The sequence below is a fragment of the Manis javanica genome, chromosome 15, assembly GCF_040802235.1.
Source record: "Manis javanica isolate MJ-LG chromosome 15, MJ_LKY, whole genome shotgun sequence".
NCBI classification, from domain to species: Eukaryota; Metazoa; Chordata; class Mammalia; order Pholidota; family Manidae; genus Manis; species Manis javanica.
In genome coordinates this window covers 17,577,991-17,594,512 of record NC_133170.1, presented here as the reverse complement: position 1 = coordinate 17,594,512, position 16,522 = coordinate 17,577,991, and the positions used below count along the sequence as shown (strand labels likewise).

Genomic DNA, 16,522 nt, shown 5'->3' with positions numbered 1-16,522 from the left:
GTGGTTAAAAATCATTAATGTTTAATCGCTTCATACCCAATGCCAAGTAGTTTACACTAATACAGAGCAGCCTAAGCTATGGCCAAATGAAACTGAATGGAAAACTCAGAAACAGCTGATGAGGTCTCATTCAACATCTTTGTTTTTTCCTGGGACATTTATGCTCATGGTGGTGATTTTATATTGCATACATATAATATAGTCACGGTTATTGCTTTTAAAATCGCTCCTAGTTTCTTTGATGGATTTAAATTTATTACTATTTTATGGAGAAATAGTATATTGTTCCACTAGGAAAATCATGATTTCTCATTGCTCAGCCACACAAACAAATTTTAATGCCACTAATTCAAAACTCATCCCAAACCCTTTCCTCAAAACAAAAGCAATAGCGATTATGTTTAGAATTCTGAGTTAGAGTTTTAAAATATATTTCAAAATATGAACTAGAAGAATTAGGTTCCCATTTTTAGGAATTGATCTAAAAGATACACCATTCAAAGAAAAATGAAAGTACTCAGGAACAATGCTGTTCATTGAAGCACCATTTGTAATGGCAAAATACTGCAGTTAATTCAAATATTCCCCCATACAGAATAGGTTGAATAGACTATGATGTATTCACATCATGGATTATTATGCAGCCATACAAAAGAATGAAAAAAAACCTCTGTTACTATGAAATGATCTTCATGATAAAAAATGTGTGCATGGATGTGCATGAGTGCATTTACTTTCTCAGATTTTACAAATCAGAGAAGTGACAAAGCAAAACGTTAAAAAAATAGTTAACAATAAGGGCAGGAGGGAACAGAGGGGAAAGGGAAGAGGGAGAGACTCTTCTTTGTTTTTCTTATTTACCTTGTTCTGAGGATGTGATTTTGAAAGTGCAAATATTTTGCATAATAGTGTAATAAAATTAAACACAAAGAGCAATTCCTAAACATTGAAAGGAAAAGGAAAAAGAAACCTTAAAGTGTATCCTGCTGATGGCATAACCTCCCACAGAGGAACTATCCCAAGTGACTTTAAGTTAGGGCATTACAGTTTGACGGTACATTGAGTGAGACAAACGTACTTAAAAAAGAAAACCTCTTTCTGTAATCATATAATCAGTAGAAGTGTCAATATTATTTTGAGACCCTTGTGTAGGTGGTGTGGGATAAAGCAAGTGAGGAACTGTATTTGTGCCATTGAAAACCCAGATTTGGAGCTTGGCAGAAAAGAGAGAGAGATATGAAACCAGTTAGGTGAAGTAAAAACCCTGTACTCTTGAATTTGAATAGGAAGTATTAGTTTGAACTTTGATGTGTTTTGTCCAAAACAAACAAAAAAAGATAGCCATATTTTCTATCTATAGCCACTTACAAGAACCAGAAGCCAAATGCCGGAAATAGAAATATATATGTTGTCCTGTCAGGAAATAAGGATGCTATTCAAGTCTACTAGGGTCATCTCAAAAGAATTCAGGAACCTAAATGAATAGACTTCCATGTCAAAGGATAATTTGTGTATTGTAAAGTATAGTAATTGCAATAAATTGTAAGACATCAAAGATCTTTAAATTCATGAGCTCATAAAATACGTATATATACAAACACACACACATACATATATGTATATATACACATATTTTATATATATTGTCTTCTTTGAAGATGTTAGGGATCTTATTCTTTTTGAAAATCATTAACAAAAAAAGAACCAAACATTTATCTTGTTTCTCTCGTACAAACTGTACCTCAGCATAGTCAATTGCTGCTAAGGGGGGAACGTATCCTTGTAGAAACCTAGCACCTAATAATTGAGGAAATTATTTTTTCAACAACTTATGAATTAATGGATTTAAGCAATGATTATTCATGGCTGCTAACCTTGCAAAAAGAAGACAACTGGGATTATTCAATCATGAGGATAGCATACAGCACCACCCGTGAAGGTGCCTGGACAAAACAGCCGGCATGGGGCTCCTCAAATCCCTAATTTTGAATACAAATTCATAGGGAATATAAAGGACAAAAATCACCATAAGGATGAAGCAGAAAAATACAGATGGAGGAAAACTTTATAGGACAAACAACCCATTTCTGTAACAAAATCTGAAGAGAAAGGGTGAAAGAAACAGAAAACGAGACACAAAGCGAGAATCTACTGATTAAAAGAAATTTGAGAGATTTATCATCTCTCACATATGGATGGCATTTGGATTCTAATTCTAAAACCAAAATGGAAAATGTAAGTAACTGGGGAAATGTGAACATGATTAACTCTTTGCTATTAAGGACTTGTTTTCACATTTTCATGTGTGATAATGGTATTCAATATGCAGAAAAGAGTCTCTTTTAGAAACATCCCTGAAATATTTACAGAAGGTGTGATGTCTGAGAAAGCTTCAAAATTCAGGGATGGTCTAGAGAGAGTCAAGAGAGTATGTGTATAAAAAAGCAAGGTTGGTCATGAGTTGTGAGCTATCTAAGCTGAGTGAGAATTGGAGAATTATTATACTGCTCTAAGTAGAGAACATGGTTTTAGATCGTTCTATTTTTATTTGTTTGAAATGCTCTAAAATAAAATGTTAAAACATGGAAGGTAAAGGTAAGCAAATTCTTCTAGATCTAGAACTACAGTTTATTAAATCCTAAATGAATTAGATGCTGCCTGTTGAACTAATATTTTAAAAATACTTTGTAGAAACAGTATTTAAAAATACTTATATAAGCTGAGATGTATTAATGGGTGCTTATTATTAGCATGCTTATTCATAGTAAAATATTATGTTCCAAGCCTGGCTTTCTCCTTTAAAGTTTTTGTTATGATGTCATGTGGGACCAATATCTTAATATAAGTTGCTCTTATGGGTCTGTAAATATACAATGGAGATAGTATTTTAAAAATGTCTTCACAAATAACATAGTATCTCTCTTGAACCACACAGTTTTTTGCTGGTAGTGCCTGTGCTGAGACTTTATCATCCTAGAGAAGAGGAAAATAGGTACCTTCTAGAACCAAGAGTCCCAGAAGTAGCATCAAGAGCCAGTATGACACAGGTGAATTCCTCTCTGAAGAGGGGCAAGAAGCCAGCAATGCTTCTGGTGCAAAAAGGAGGGGGTTCAGATCTAGGTTTGGAATGCTATGGAGATGCCCAGAGGGGTCCTACACACCGCTGACCTTTGTGAGAAGATAGAGGCCCCAGAGAGGGTGTGCCCCATATAGTTGGTTTAATAGTGCCCTTCCCATAAAAAGATAGGTACAAGTCCAAACCCCCAGAACCTATAATGTGACCTTCAGTGTACAAATCATCTTGCAGATGTAATTAAATTTAAGAGTTGGAGACAGCATTATTCTGCATTAGAATGGCCTCTAATGCCAATGGCAAATCCATAGGAGAGAAGGGGAAATAGCTCCAGAGTTAGAGAGGAAGGTAACAAGAAGACGGAGTAATGCAGACCAAGGCCAAGGAGCGCCCCGGGTTGCTGGAGCTGGTGGACGGCAAGAGAGACTCACAGAGCAGATTCTCCCTCGGAGCCTCCAGAGGGAACCCACCTGTCGGCAACTTGATTTCTGGCCTCCTGGAAAAGAATACATTTCTCTTGTCTGAAGCCACTGAATTTGTGCTAATTTGCCTCAGTGGCCCTAGGAAGCTAATACACCCTGCTTCCCATAGTGGATTCTGGGAGGAGAGCATGTCACAGGTCTCTCGGTGCAATATGAGATACAGAAGAATGGCATCTCCGTGTCATGTGACTTGAAAGGGGAAGGTCCAGAATTAGGTGCCTAAGCCCCTCTTGTCTCACTTTCACAGACCATTTCCGGGAGTTCTGATAAGTTCCTGGTGGGATGGCTGAGAGCTGGCAGACTAGTCACAGAGATCCCTAGAGTGAGATGGCCTTGAGGGGGGGCTACAGTAGAGGCTGAGGGTGCAGGTGGATGGTAGGTGGATGGTAGAGCTAGAGGCCTAAGAAGGGGTGGGGTTGGACGAGAAGGTGGAGTTAATACCAGGAGCTAAATGCACTGAGAGAACAGACTATGGACGTCACCAGTGTGGACTAGTTGGAGTGGATCTGGACAGGACAGAGAGCAGGAGAAACCACCAGAGAAGCAGAAGCCAGGACAGAACTACATGACAGGACTGGAGCTCACCTCCCTATACACCTCTTCTTGTGCCCCAAGTTCATCTGGGGAAGGAAGACCTTGACGTGAGAAATTGTTCAGGTGAGTAGTTTGGACTGTAATATGAGTCTGACTGCAATGGATAACTATAATCAGAAGAGCTTTAGTGAGCATAAATGGGCAACTCAAAGAGTTTTCTTGTCGTTAGATGGGTGGAGTAGGTGGGTTGAAGGAAGGACTTCAAGATTACATCAATTAGATAGTTTTTAAACACTACCTGAGGGGCCATGAACTGTAGTAAGTAAAATTTGACCTTGCTACGTGTGGAAGAGGCAAAAATCAGTAGTTATAGATTTCCAATATTTTCCTCGTAATAAAAACCATTATGATTTTTACTAGCAAATTTAGACCTAATTTAATTTATTTGCACATCTGTCTGCCTGTGAAAAGACTCAGTTTTTGGCAATGAAAATCTAATGCAACTGTATCTATTTTAGCTTCAGTCTCACCATCCAAGCCTAGGAGAAGCTGCCTCTTCCAAGGGCTGCGTTTTATCAGTCTGGGTGGGTAGCTTTGATCTGGCGTTGTCATCTTGCTGTGAAACTCACAAGTAACTCTCATTAAGGGTTCTGCTGATGCTAATTTGTAGATCAGCAAGTCTGGAGGACTGTTTTTAATGTATTCAGTTTATTTGGGGAGCTTTGCATCTTTTCTACCTCTCAAGGGTCAGGTCTATTTTATAGCCAAGCAGACAGAGAGCACTGAAGCAGCTGCCCATGAAATGAGGGCCTCCTATCTGCATTCTCTCCTCGGCGCACGGGCCTGAGGAGCCCGCCTATTGCTTCCCCTCTTTGCTGCGCTTGGCTATACGGCGCCTTGTTTGGTGGCCTACCAAGTGGCCAGGGGGTCCACTGCCATTTCAGATGCTACAGATCACTCTGACCTTGGCTGGCCTTCAAACGCAGTGACTAACTTGCTAGGGTGTGAAGTAAAGGTCTGTAAATGAATCTCAAGCCCCCAAGCAGCTTGTGGTTTGGAAATTCCTGGACTCCTCTGGAGCAGTTTGGTGATTTCCCTTTGCCACTAGATGTCCCTGTGTGGCTTTTCTTTTGGACATCAGTGCTGCACACGTGGCAGGTTATTTCTGCTGTGCTGGATGGAAGGCGCGGGCTCCACAGACTCCGAGGAGGCAGTTTACAGTGGCATAGGACCCCAGCTGGCACCCGACCCACCTTAGCCCTACTACACTGATCTGAAGTCTGAGGGCATGGCAAAACTGACAGGTACTCAGACTGCGCAGAAATCAGAGCCAGCTCTACAGAGGTCACGAGCTCTTACCAACTTCATTCATTAAGCTTTCCCTGCCTCCGATGCAGACCAGTATGCGTCTTACTGTGCATGCCCCATTTGCAGCTTACATCACATGTAACTAAGTGAGTTTAATAACACCCAGCCTGGGAATTCCTTGTTTAACGAAATAAGTCCAGGGACTGTGTGCTCAGATGTGACATGATGCAGCAATACCAGCTGATTATGAATATTTTTTAATGCACATTCTGAATTTCTGTATTTACTTTGTCATTGACTGGCAATAGTTTTGTACACCAGCACTGGTCTGAAGACCACACCTTGAGTGGCATAGGTCTCAGCATTATCTTAAAGCTTAGTTCTACATCCTTACATCAAAACGAAAGGACCATAAGGAAGTGCAGTGGCTCAAGGCAGCGTTAGAAGACACGGAGGCTCTGCGCCTCCAGGGTTCCTGCTCTGTTCTCAGATATAGGCTACTTGAAACAGAACACAAGGGGTGATCCCTGCAAGGAGCAGCAGTGGATGAGGGGATGAGAATTCTTGCAGCTTCTCAATCTTCTTACAGAAATTAAATGCATCTCATAAAGGTCCACTTGGCACTTTCAAAAAAGAGAAATAACGGTGGCATAGGGATGGTAAATACCATGTACTTGGATTCATTTTAATAATTAGCCATAGTGACACCTAGGTGATAGATCCTGTGTTGGCTTACCCAGCAACCAGCTCCAGTTACAGAAATAGCAGAAGAGTTTGAGCCTCACAAACTGAAAAGTGATAGTTCACTTACTCAAAGTGTCAACAGTTTGTGGCTCAATAATCGTTTATTAAGCCGGGTATTTGTAAAGCAAGAGCACAATTTGCCTTAAAAGCAATGTTGAGAATGGTGGTTAAGTTTCCTGTTTGCTCAAAAACAAACAAACAAACAAAAGAACCCACTTAAGCCAGGCAGTAATTGAATAATGTAATTAAGCAATATTTTTTTCATTTTTATGATTCCATGGGTCAGGCCAAGTCTAGCTACAAAGAACATTGCTTTCTGTGTTACTAACCCTTGAAAGCCCAGTTCCAAGGTTTGGTGGAAGGAATTTTGCTTCTCTTTTTCAGGAGAGCCAGTCAAGAAATGGGATTTCTCTGCACTTGCTTGCTCTGGGAGGGACAGCAATCGGACATGAGTCCCTCACAGCAGTAGCCAGCAGAGAGGAGGATTCAAGAGACAGGGGGATGTGGAATAAGGGTTTCATTAGCTGTTTCTTTGGGGTTTGGAGTATAAAGACATGTTTGGTGAGTAGGGTGTGGTTTTTGGGGTGAAGGTTTTGAGGAATGGCTGGGAGTAAGTCATGAGTAATTTTCCTTTTGAAGAAGGAAAATTAGTGTAGGAGCCAGAAGCACTGGGTCAGGTGTTGCAAAGTGGAAGTGATTATGAAAGTGGGTTTCAAGTCACAAGTGAAAAAGGAAGAGAAAAATGTTCCTGTGAGAAGGAAGTTGAAGGACAATATCTGCAGCTTTATCAGTCAGGGATTGAAATTGTCAGGGTGAAGACTCATTTCTGTATGTTCACATTTGTGTGGCAAGGGCCCCAAAGGAGAGGCTCCCAACTGTGTCCTCCCAGGACTGTGACTCTACGAGGGCTGACATCTGTGGTCTCCCTTGGGAAATTTAACAGAGGCAAGGACAGATCCAGGTTTTTTCACGGAGCCCGCAGCTTTTGCAGTTTGTGGTTATCTCAGGAAAAAAAGGAAAACATAAAAATATAAAATCAGATATGAAAATAAACATTTATCAAGATAAGAAAATAGTGAAAAAATATCCTTTTTAAAAGCTAACATATTAAATTATACATAAAAATAACAGCATTTTAAATTGTCAGGCACATCTCTATAACTTTTTTCTACGTATTTTCCTTGGGGAAAATGGAAGTTCCTGTGGCCAAGATCCTCACCTGAACCTAAACTACTTTATGATGTTACCGGCCTGCTGCTAGGCTACTGCTTCCACACCTGTAGGCCATGAGCTATTGTTGACTGAGTCACTATATAAAGAGCTCTGCCCAGTGCTCTGGGCAAAGGCAGAGACAGAGGTGGATTACAGACCTGCAGACTGGGATTACAGACGTAATTCTAGTGCTCGACCTATCACCGGGGAACAAGCCGGGGAACAAACCCTTCACCCCAAGAATGTTCCATTGTCATTCCTCCATCTCACTGAATCCATAGTGAACTTGCCTGGAGCTGAAACCCATTGGCAAGACAATGGCATGAGTATTTTAAGGTGAAGGAGTTTGAGAACAGCAGCAACGGGAAGGTTACTCTGGCCTCTCCTAGCCCTTCTCTCCTGAATCCAAATAGTCCTTGCTAACTTCCTTCACTTCAGCACATTTACTCCTTAACCTATCACATTCCTACGTGACTGCCTGCTTTTCATCAAGCCTAGCATAAAAATACTCCGACCTGTCTCTTCAAGTTTCTATTTCCTTCCAAAGTCTCCTCTATTTTGACAATTGGCAGTTTTACTATGAATTTTTTATTCTGCTTTGGATTTGTTGAGATTCTTGTATTTGTGTTTCAGTATCTTTCATCAGTTATGGAAAATTCTTAGAAGATCTATTATCAAATAATCAAATTCATTATAAATATATTAAATTACAGATATAAAATTTTATCCATATATACTTATATATGTAATTCTCTCTTCTCACTACTTCTGGAGCTCTAATTTAATATGCTAGATATCTCACTTTCCTGTTTTTCTCATCTATTCTTCATATTTTCTAGTTTTTTTATAAGTTTGTCCTGCATTCTGGATAATTTCTTTTGACCTCTCTCTAAGTCATGAATTCCCTCTTTAATTGAGTCTTATCCATTCTAAAAACCTCAGATTCACTTTTAAATTTTGGTTACTGTATTTCTTATTTTTGGAAGTTCAGGGGTTTTTTTGTATGCAAATTTACTTGGTCATTCTTTAAAGCTTTCTATTCTCTGAACATATACTTTTGAGTTTATCTCTAATTTTTAAAATCACCAAGGCATTAGTATTTTATGTTCTGTGACTGTAATTTTAATATCTGAAGTCTTTGTGGATATGATTTTTCTTTCATAGTTCATGTTTATGATGCCTAGTTCACATATTTCTTTGTGAACTGCTTTTTATTAGAAATGTATTTGTAGGATTTATATTAGGCCTGGAGTTTAGGTGATGTATATATGTATATATACTCCTATGTATATTCTGACAAAATCTCTGGATCAGAAAACAGACCATTTATTACTTACAGAATGTCTTAGCCTGTGTTACCAGTGACCAAATTCCCAATAGGCTAAGGTGATGCGTGCTCAGTGTATACCTGTGCATGCTGTAGGGTACCCAGAAGATCTCTGAAAATGAGAAAACTGGAGCTTATATAGGGTGGCTGACACATCTACCCCTTCTCCCCATTAGAGAGAGGGAGAGAGAGAGAAAGAGAGAGGAATTGTCATTCTGAAATATAAAGAAATCCTCTCTGGGGAAGGGAGAGGAAAGGAAGACCCTTAGGCTTTTCCTTCCCTGGTAAGAAGGAAATGGCACCTGGGTTATTAAGTCTCTACCATTTTCTAGAAAAATACCTTATCTACTGCTTCTAAAGCATGTTTGGTATTCAATCATCCTCTAACCATTTTACGAGTGTCCCCAACTCCCTAAACCCTTTATCATCTCCTTATCCACAGGATGAAGACCAGCCCTATTTGGCTTGGTTCTGTTTTCTCTCAAGCCACCCCAGAACCATCCTTTCTCTCTCTCTCTCTTCTTTCGTACCAGTCAAGTTGTCCAGTTTCCAGTTTCCTGTATGCCTTGTACTCCATTCTCTTCCCAGCATAGATTCCCTGTGCTTTTCCCTCGAACTGCCATGCTCTTCCTTCTGCCCCACCCCCACTTACTTAGCTTGGACTCTGTTCAACTGTGACTTCCTTAGGAAAGCTTTCTCAGACCCTTCTCCCCTATTAAATCCTTCTGTTAGAGACCCTCAAGGCATCACATACTTTCTCTTTGGGGCACTTATCGAAGTTGTAACTTTAAATTTGTTTATTTTTGTTTATTGGCTATCTTCATTCGAGGCTCAAGTTTCATGAGGGCAGGAATGTATCTGTTTGGCTCACCAGATGTCTAGTCCTTAATATTTAATGCAACACTGCAGCCTGCATCATTGTAGGTATGCAAAAATATTCACTGAATAAATCAAATATTTAACATCAAATACTGAATATATCTCATATAGTATAATGATGAAATCCTGTTTAGTGAGACATCCAAAGGAAGGTTTAAAATATATAGTGGACATTAACTTGGATATTTTTTGTATTAAATGTGACAGACTGTTGCGACAGGAAAAGGCTATCTGTCAAAAGCCCACATTTTTCCATAAAGTTAGTTTTCATTGATAATTCATGATGCTTTAGGATGACTTATCTTGGGAAATTAGGATTAATAAGAGCTAATGTGACATCATAAAAGTATGTACAAATAGTGGTGCTTCAGATAATGTAATTCCTACTTTGAATGGTGTCATAACAAAGTTGTTTTCCAATACTTTTGGCAGAGAACAGAACTAGAAAAGAAAAATGCCTTCTTTAGCGATGTTTATTTCTTGATGATGTATGTTAGAATTTTACTCTCTTTACCTATAAAGGTAGTATAGGAAAATCATTAAAAGCATGGACTTTGGAATCAGGCCTAAGTTCATGTTCAGACTCCAACACTTACTACCTTTTGGTTTGGGGAGAGTTAAGCTCTATAAGCCCCACTTGACTCAGGTTTCAAATGGAATTAATAATAACAACAACTTCATAAGGTTGTTTAAAGGATAACAAGAATTAACTCATGTAAAGTGCATAGCATAGTAACTGATAAATAGTAACCTATTAATAAATGTTAGCCATTATTATTATTTGGCCTGTGATAAATCTGAATTTTTGTGTTAAGGAGTCATACACAGGCAATGTGGAAAATGGAGCCACATTATTCCTGGTTAGTTTCATGTGTAGAGCAAACTTGAAATGCACTAGACTTGAAGTTAGAGGACTTGGGTTTAATTCAACTCACTAACTGTGACCATGGGTAAACCTAAATCTTAAAAAGTATATTTATGATATGAGGGGGATAACACCTACCTAAGAGGTTGTTTTAAGTACAGCAAATACAGCGGATAGTCTAAGTGCTCCACCCAGATCTCCCTGGTTCCCTTTGTACCTGGACGAATGTAGTGAGATACTATTTAGAAGTGTTAATTTCATTCTAATCTCTGCCCAGTTGGAAACTGGTCAGAGGCTTTCACTGCTCTGAAGAGAATTAGAATTGTAGACTGCAAGCATTTGGAGAAAGAAACAGCCAACATTTCATTTTTGAATTCTAGAATAGGCTTTTAGATCCATCAACAAAAGCAGTAATTTTGAAAACAGGATTTTTTATTTCAAGAGTCAGCAGTCTACGGAGAGAACCAAAGACTCTTAAGATTCAAGTAAAGTACTTTGACGGAAATAGAACATAGACTATGTACCATAACAGTAAGCTGGAAATAAGAGTATCAAACTCCTCGGTCTATCCATCCTTGGTGGTGGTAGTAGCAGTCATTAATTTGAGGATGAATCATGTGGTTACTCAAAGAGGTCCACTTAGAAGGAAAGGACAGTAGATGAGGCCAGCAAATTAACATCAAGTGAACCACTATCACTCGTTTTTCAAACCCAGTTTGTCGCGAAGGAGCTAAGCTGATGTCTGCTGAGGTTCTGTTGCCGTTTTGGTGACCACATCTCTTGTGCTGAGGCTCCTTGTTAGCTATTGCTCATGTAGCTGTTGATGGGAAGTTTTGCATCCATAGATGCCTGCATGTTGTTTATGGATTCTTCAGCAGAAAAGACATTTGTCCATTTTCCAAGATTTTGCTGACTCTCATACAAAGCAACCCCATTATGAACAGATCACCCAATTTCTAATGGCTTGGTAATTTTATGAACCCTGGGAACAGCAAGTTAAGTGGTTTTGCAGCATTTGATGAAAGAGAAATCTTCCAGCATTAATATCTAGATCAGAAGGATGGTGGTGAAACATCCATTAGGCTAGAATCCTCTTTTATTCCCTCCCCAGGTCATGTAAACACACTTTACTTACTCTTCTAGATATATTTTGAATATCTTATCTACTCTTAATTCTTTCCACACATTCCCAAGGAAGTGTTGATTACCCTCTCCTTTTGGGTAAACCGCTATATCTTATTATTCTAGCACTTGTCATAGGATGTTGCCAATATTTGTTTACATTTATTTCCACTTACAGACTATGCAATTAATAGTGTTATTTAATCTTGGCACAATCTCCAGCATATAATTCCTGGCACAAGGAAGACTCTCAGCAATTGTCACATGAATGACTGAATCAATGTGTATAGTATTTCCTACTTGTAACAAGTATTAGGGCTCACTCTTTGCAACATTTTTGTTTTCTGTAAAGTGTAGGATCAGTAGTTAAGTGTTATGGTATTTGCCTGGTAAGAGTCATGCCTGTAGGGTCTTATTTAAGCAATATAATGTATTGCCTACTTGGTGCAATTTTTGTTGTGCCTCTCAAGCCTTTTTGGCCAAATACTCTTCATTCCAGCTTCCAGGATACCTGAAATTCTGTTATACCAACATTTGAAATATTAAAGAATGCCAAGATTCGAATTTTTTTTTGCTTTTGCAGACTTTAATTAATCCTTGGGCCTGCATCTTTTGTTTTTTTTTTGGTATCATTAATACACAATTACATGAGCAGCATTGTGATTACTAGATTCCCCCCATTATCCCCCTAGTACCGCATTACAGTCACTGTCCATCAGTGTAGTATGATGCTATAGAGTCACTACTTGTCTTCTCTGTGCTGTACTGCCTTCCAAGAATCAAATTTGTGAGGCTTACAGTTGGTAGCTTTGGTGTTAGGGAGATGGTAGAGAAGTGGGAAGAGAGCCACATGTTTCAATGTAAATTAAAAAAAAAACAGCTTTAAGCATTAATTTATTGTACCTTATTTTAATGGTTGTACTGGTTATTTTATTTATTTTTATTTTTTCTATTGAGGAACATGCAATAAAGTTCACATATCTTAGTGTACAGCTTGATGAATTTTGACATATGTATACACTCATGCAACTACCACCCAATCAAGATATCAGATAAGGCGACTTTTGAATGAGTTTTAAATTCAAGCTAATTGTATAGTAGTAATTTGTTTAGAGCAAAAGTAGTTAAAGGAGGATTATTCTTTTCAAATCTTTCCATTTTGTAATTCTGGTCTTATTTATTACTCTATTACTCAGATGATTTGTGTCTTTCTTCCTAGAACCTGTATCACTTTCCCAATGGTCCTCTTTAACACAGTGTGAAATACTTTACTCTCCATCTTCTCTATCAAGTAAATGCTGGGATATACTGGGGCACTCCAGAAGGACTAGGAAGGGTTCAAGGAGCCTTGTAAAGGACTGCAAGGAACTTTGCGAAGAGGAGAGACTGAGGGTGAGTTTCTGACACTTCTGCTACCATGTCCAACAAGCCCTGTTAGAATTGTTGTCCAACATGGCATTGTTTGCTGTCAGTTTAAACAAAACCTTCTTAACAAATAGAGTAATAATATACTTTAACTTAAAATCTAGTAATTCTACAATCTGATCCACCAGATTTACATCGGGCTTGTAAAAAATCTAAATTCTTCACCCCTTTGTACATTTTGTTTCAGTAGGCCTGAGAAATTCTCTTAATTTTTTTTAAAGTCACCAAGAGTGATTCTGATATTCCATCCACTCAAATTTAATACTCAGATAACATGTGTATATTTTATCTCTCATTTCACAGAAGATGTTCTGCAGAACCAGTGGACCAATGGAGGGGAAACAAAAGTCCTTCCAATTGCAGACACTGTAACTTTGGTGCCTAAATAAATGTTTTGAAAGATGTTTCTGCCAGTGTTAAGCCATTTCAGAGGCTGCAAACATTCTAGGTCAACATCATCCCCTTGCCATTTTTCAAGGCCCACTTAAAAATCAGCCCTGAATGAAGAGTTTCTAAACTAGTGCCACTCAAACTGTACTTCCCTTCTCCAAACTCCTCCATCAATAAAGCCTAAAGCATGCAACCTAAAATTTAAGGATATGTCTTTATTAAATGAAATACTGAGAATTCTTTGTAGTCGCAAACTATGATTCAAATGTTCTATTTATTATTCTATTTTGTATTGTTTGCTGTTATATTTCTTCTCTCTTCTCTATTTAGATTTCAAACTCTCTGAAAATTACTGGGTGTTGTACTTTTCTTATCCAAATAATAAATAAATCAAAAATAACATCCTGATTATCTTGGCAATAATTTACAAGGAGAACATGGGCTGTAACTCCATCAGGAGAAATAATATTAGTGCACAAAAAGGCCATTAGTCTCCTAAGCTTTTGTACCCTCTCTATCACTTTGGGATGCCAATTATTCTACTACTATCTTTCACTTTTTTGTACATGGATTTATGATTTTTTATACTAAAAATGCAGGCTCCACAGGTCAGAGACTCAGAATCAATTGTTAAACTATTTATCAGGGTCAAACTATTGACCAGAAGTGAAAGATTCATGTCTTACTCAATATGAACTGATTTCTGTAAGTCTCAAGATACTTATTTAAAAAAATTTTCTGGTAATTACTATATGATTTAGCCTTTATGGTAGGTTAAGACATTTATATAAGTAATTGAACATTAAAAGGCAAAGTTTCATGTTATAGTTGGTATATATACATTTTCTGGAATTTCATGTAGGAGAGGAAAAATAATTTTCCTTCTGCACTTCTGAGTTCCCACATGGAACCCCTATAATAAAAGACCAATTAACAATAGAAAAACAGGAGTCTATCAGCACGTATACTCCATATATATATATATATATGGGAGATACCTGGGGGAAAATGTGTAACTCTGAGATGGCTTAGAATTCAGGCTTAAATACCATCTTACTATGGGGAAGTAGGATGTAGGCCTCTTTGGAGAGCATAAATGATTATTAGGAATGATGAATGGGCCCTTAGAATAATAGATGGAAGGTGTGTTTGTTTGTGTAAAAGTTTGTCCAAGTGTGGTGTCCACTTCTAGTCTCTCCTGTGATGAATAAGTTTTCCCCAGTTGATGAAACTCTGTGGGAGGGGACTTAGGACAATTCAGTTCTTTTCTGGACCTATCTTTAGGCACGTAAGGGGAGCCAGAGAAAGTCTGTTCCTGCATTTGCAATTTTCCAAAAGCTCCAAATAATGAATGTGCCACATTTTGGGGTGGCATCTTTGCTACCCTTCATATACAATAAGATTACAGATATTCTACCCTTCACATATTTCTTTCCATTTTTCCAGATGGAATATAAATGCAAGCAATTAGCTTACTAACATTTGTAGCTTATATTGTTATTTCACAATGCCAGCTTATTAATTTCCATAACGAGGGAGGGCATATTGTGAATTATCCAGACTGAGGACATCCTCTTACTTACTCAGCAGATTTCCTTGGCCATGTGTGAACTATACCTAGGGAAGCTGAAATTCTCAGGGGTGGGAATGGCTTGCTTATTACCATCAAGCATTCATAATGGAAAATTTACAGATAAAATTCTTTACAGTTTCTTTTATAAATCTTTGTAGTTGTATTCCAGAAATAATTTTTAAATTCATTTTAACAAGAATAATAATACGTGATAAATAGTCCATGTGTGCTTGCATATAGTAACTGAATAGATGCCTTTAACATAGGGTCAGTTGAGCCTGTTAATTTTCATGTAAATTTTCAATCTGAGAACAAGATATAAAATGAAACCATCTGGAAAAGCAAGAACTCTGCAGTTGCAGATTTCATTGATTATAAAGCCAATTTACACCTCTATTTTAAAAACTGTTACATATACTGCTTAAAACTATTGTTTATAAATGTTCTGTTATAAGCTTGTGGTTCTAATGATGTAAATGAAGATAGTCCGCAAAAGTTGGAAATGAATAAGGGTCAAGCTCAGCCTAGAAAAGTAATACAAAAATGTATAACTAACTACGGAACTAGATGAAAGTGCTGTTGTTCAGAATTGGAAACCTAGAGAAATCTCTCTCATAGAAAAATAAACGAAATGGATGAGGGTGTGGGTGCAGCTGTAGGAAGAATTATTATAGTCTGGAGAGATTTGGGTGACGAGAAACCTCTGAGAGAAAATTACCAAAGACTAGAGCGAAGTAGTTGAAAACTTGAAAATCAGAGAAACTGAAGTTAGAAGTTTTCAGAATTAGCATTTCTCATCTCATCTGCTACAATATGTGCAGATCGAAAGCATAACCACAAGGTAGCCAGCTGACAATGCACCAAGTTCTTCAGCCTGTAATGCCTGTATCGATTGATTGTCCTATTGACTAAAGTATTTCTGGATTTAACAAAAGTATTTTTGTAGTTTTTACTTTGGTGGAGCTACTCTGCTGGGCTCTGAGTATAAGAATGAATGAGAAATGGTTCCTTGTTGGAGGAACTCGGAGAGTTATTTATCCAGGGTCTTTTTGATAAAGAGTTGCTGAACCGAGTTGAGAATCCAGGTGCCACAATTCCTGGTTTAGTGCTTTTTCTACAAGGTCACATTGCTTCTGAAGATTAAAGTCCGACCAGTACCCAAAACTGAGAATGCTTAACAGGGATGTAAGCAAATCAGTACCTCCAACTCTTCATAAATTAATAAAGACCTAGGTTTGGGGACTATTAAAAACAAACCTACAGAATCTGATGCAGTGGGCCCTGAGGTCCCTACAACAGGATCAAATTCTCCACTTAAGACTATGCCCCAAATACAAGTACTAAAAAGCAAAGGTGTTGATTTTAAAATACGAAAGCACTAAAGCAAGTATTTAAAGTATCAAGACAAGTATTCAAATGTAATTGAGGTCCTTTCTTAACTACTTCATTAAAGCAATTCTATATATGGGAGATAGAAAATCTTCAATTTCCAGCTTGAGCAACTCTTCCTTGCTCCTTGCTGTAGGGAGCAACTTTTAGGACCTAGTGACTGATTGCACTTATATCCCTTCATCAGGAAAATCCAGCA

The 16,522-nt window shown here is 38.0% G+C and overlaps 1 long non-coding RNA gene across 1 annotated transcript; it reads left to right on the top strand.

Moving 5' to 3' along the window:
- Nucleotides 1-3,056: 3,056 nt before the first annotated feature.
- On the top strand, nt 3,057-13,735 carry LOC108408846 (uncharacterized). Its single transcript, XR_001856085.3, has 3 exons — nt 3,057-4,212; nt 12,766-12,938; nt 13,275-13,735. It is a non-coding gene; the product is annotated as an uncharacterized lncRNA (long non-coding RNA).
- The last annotated feature ends 2,787 nt before the right edge of the window (nt 13,736-16,522 follow it).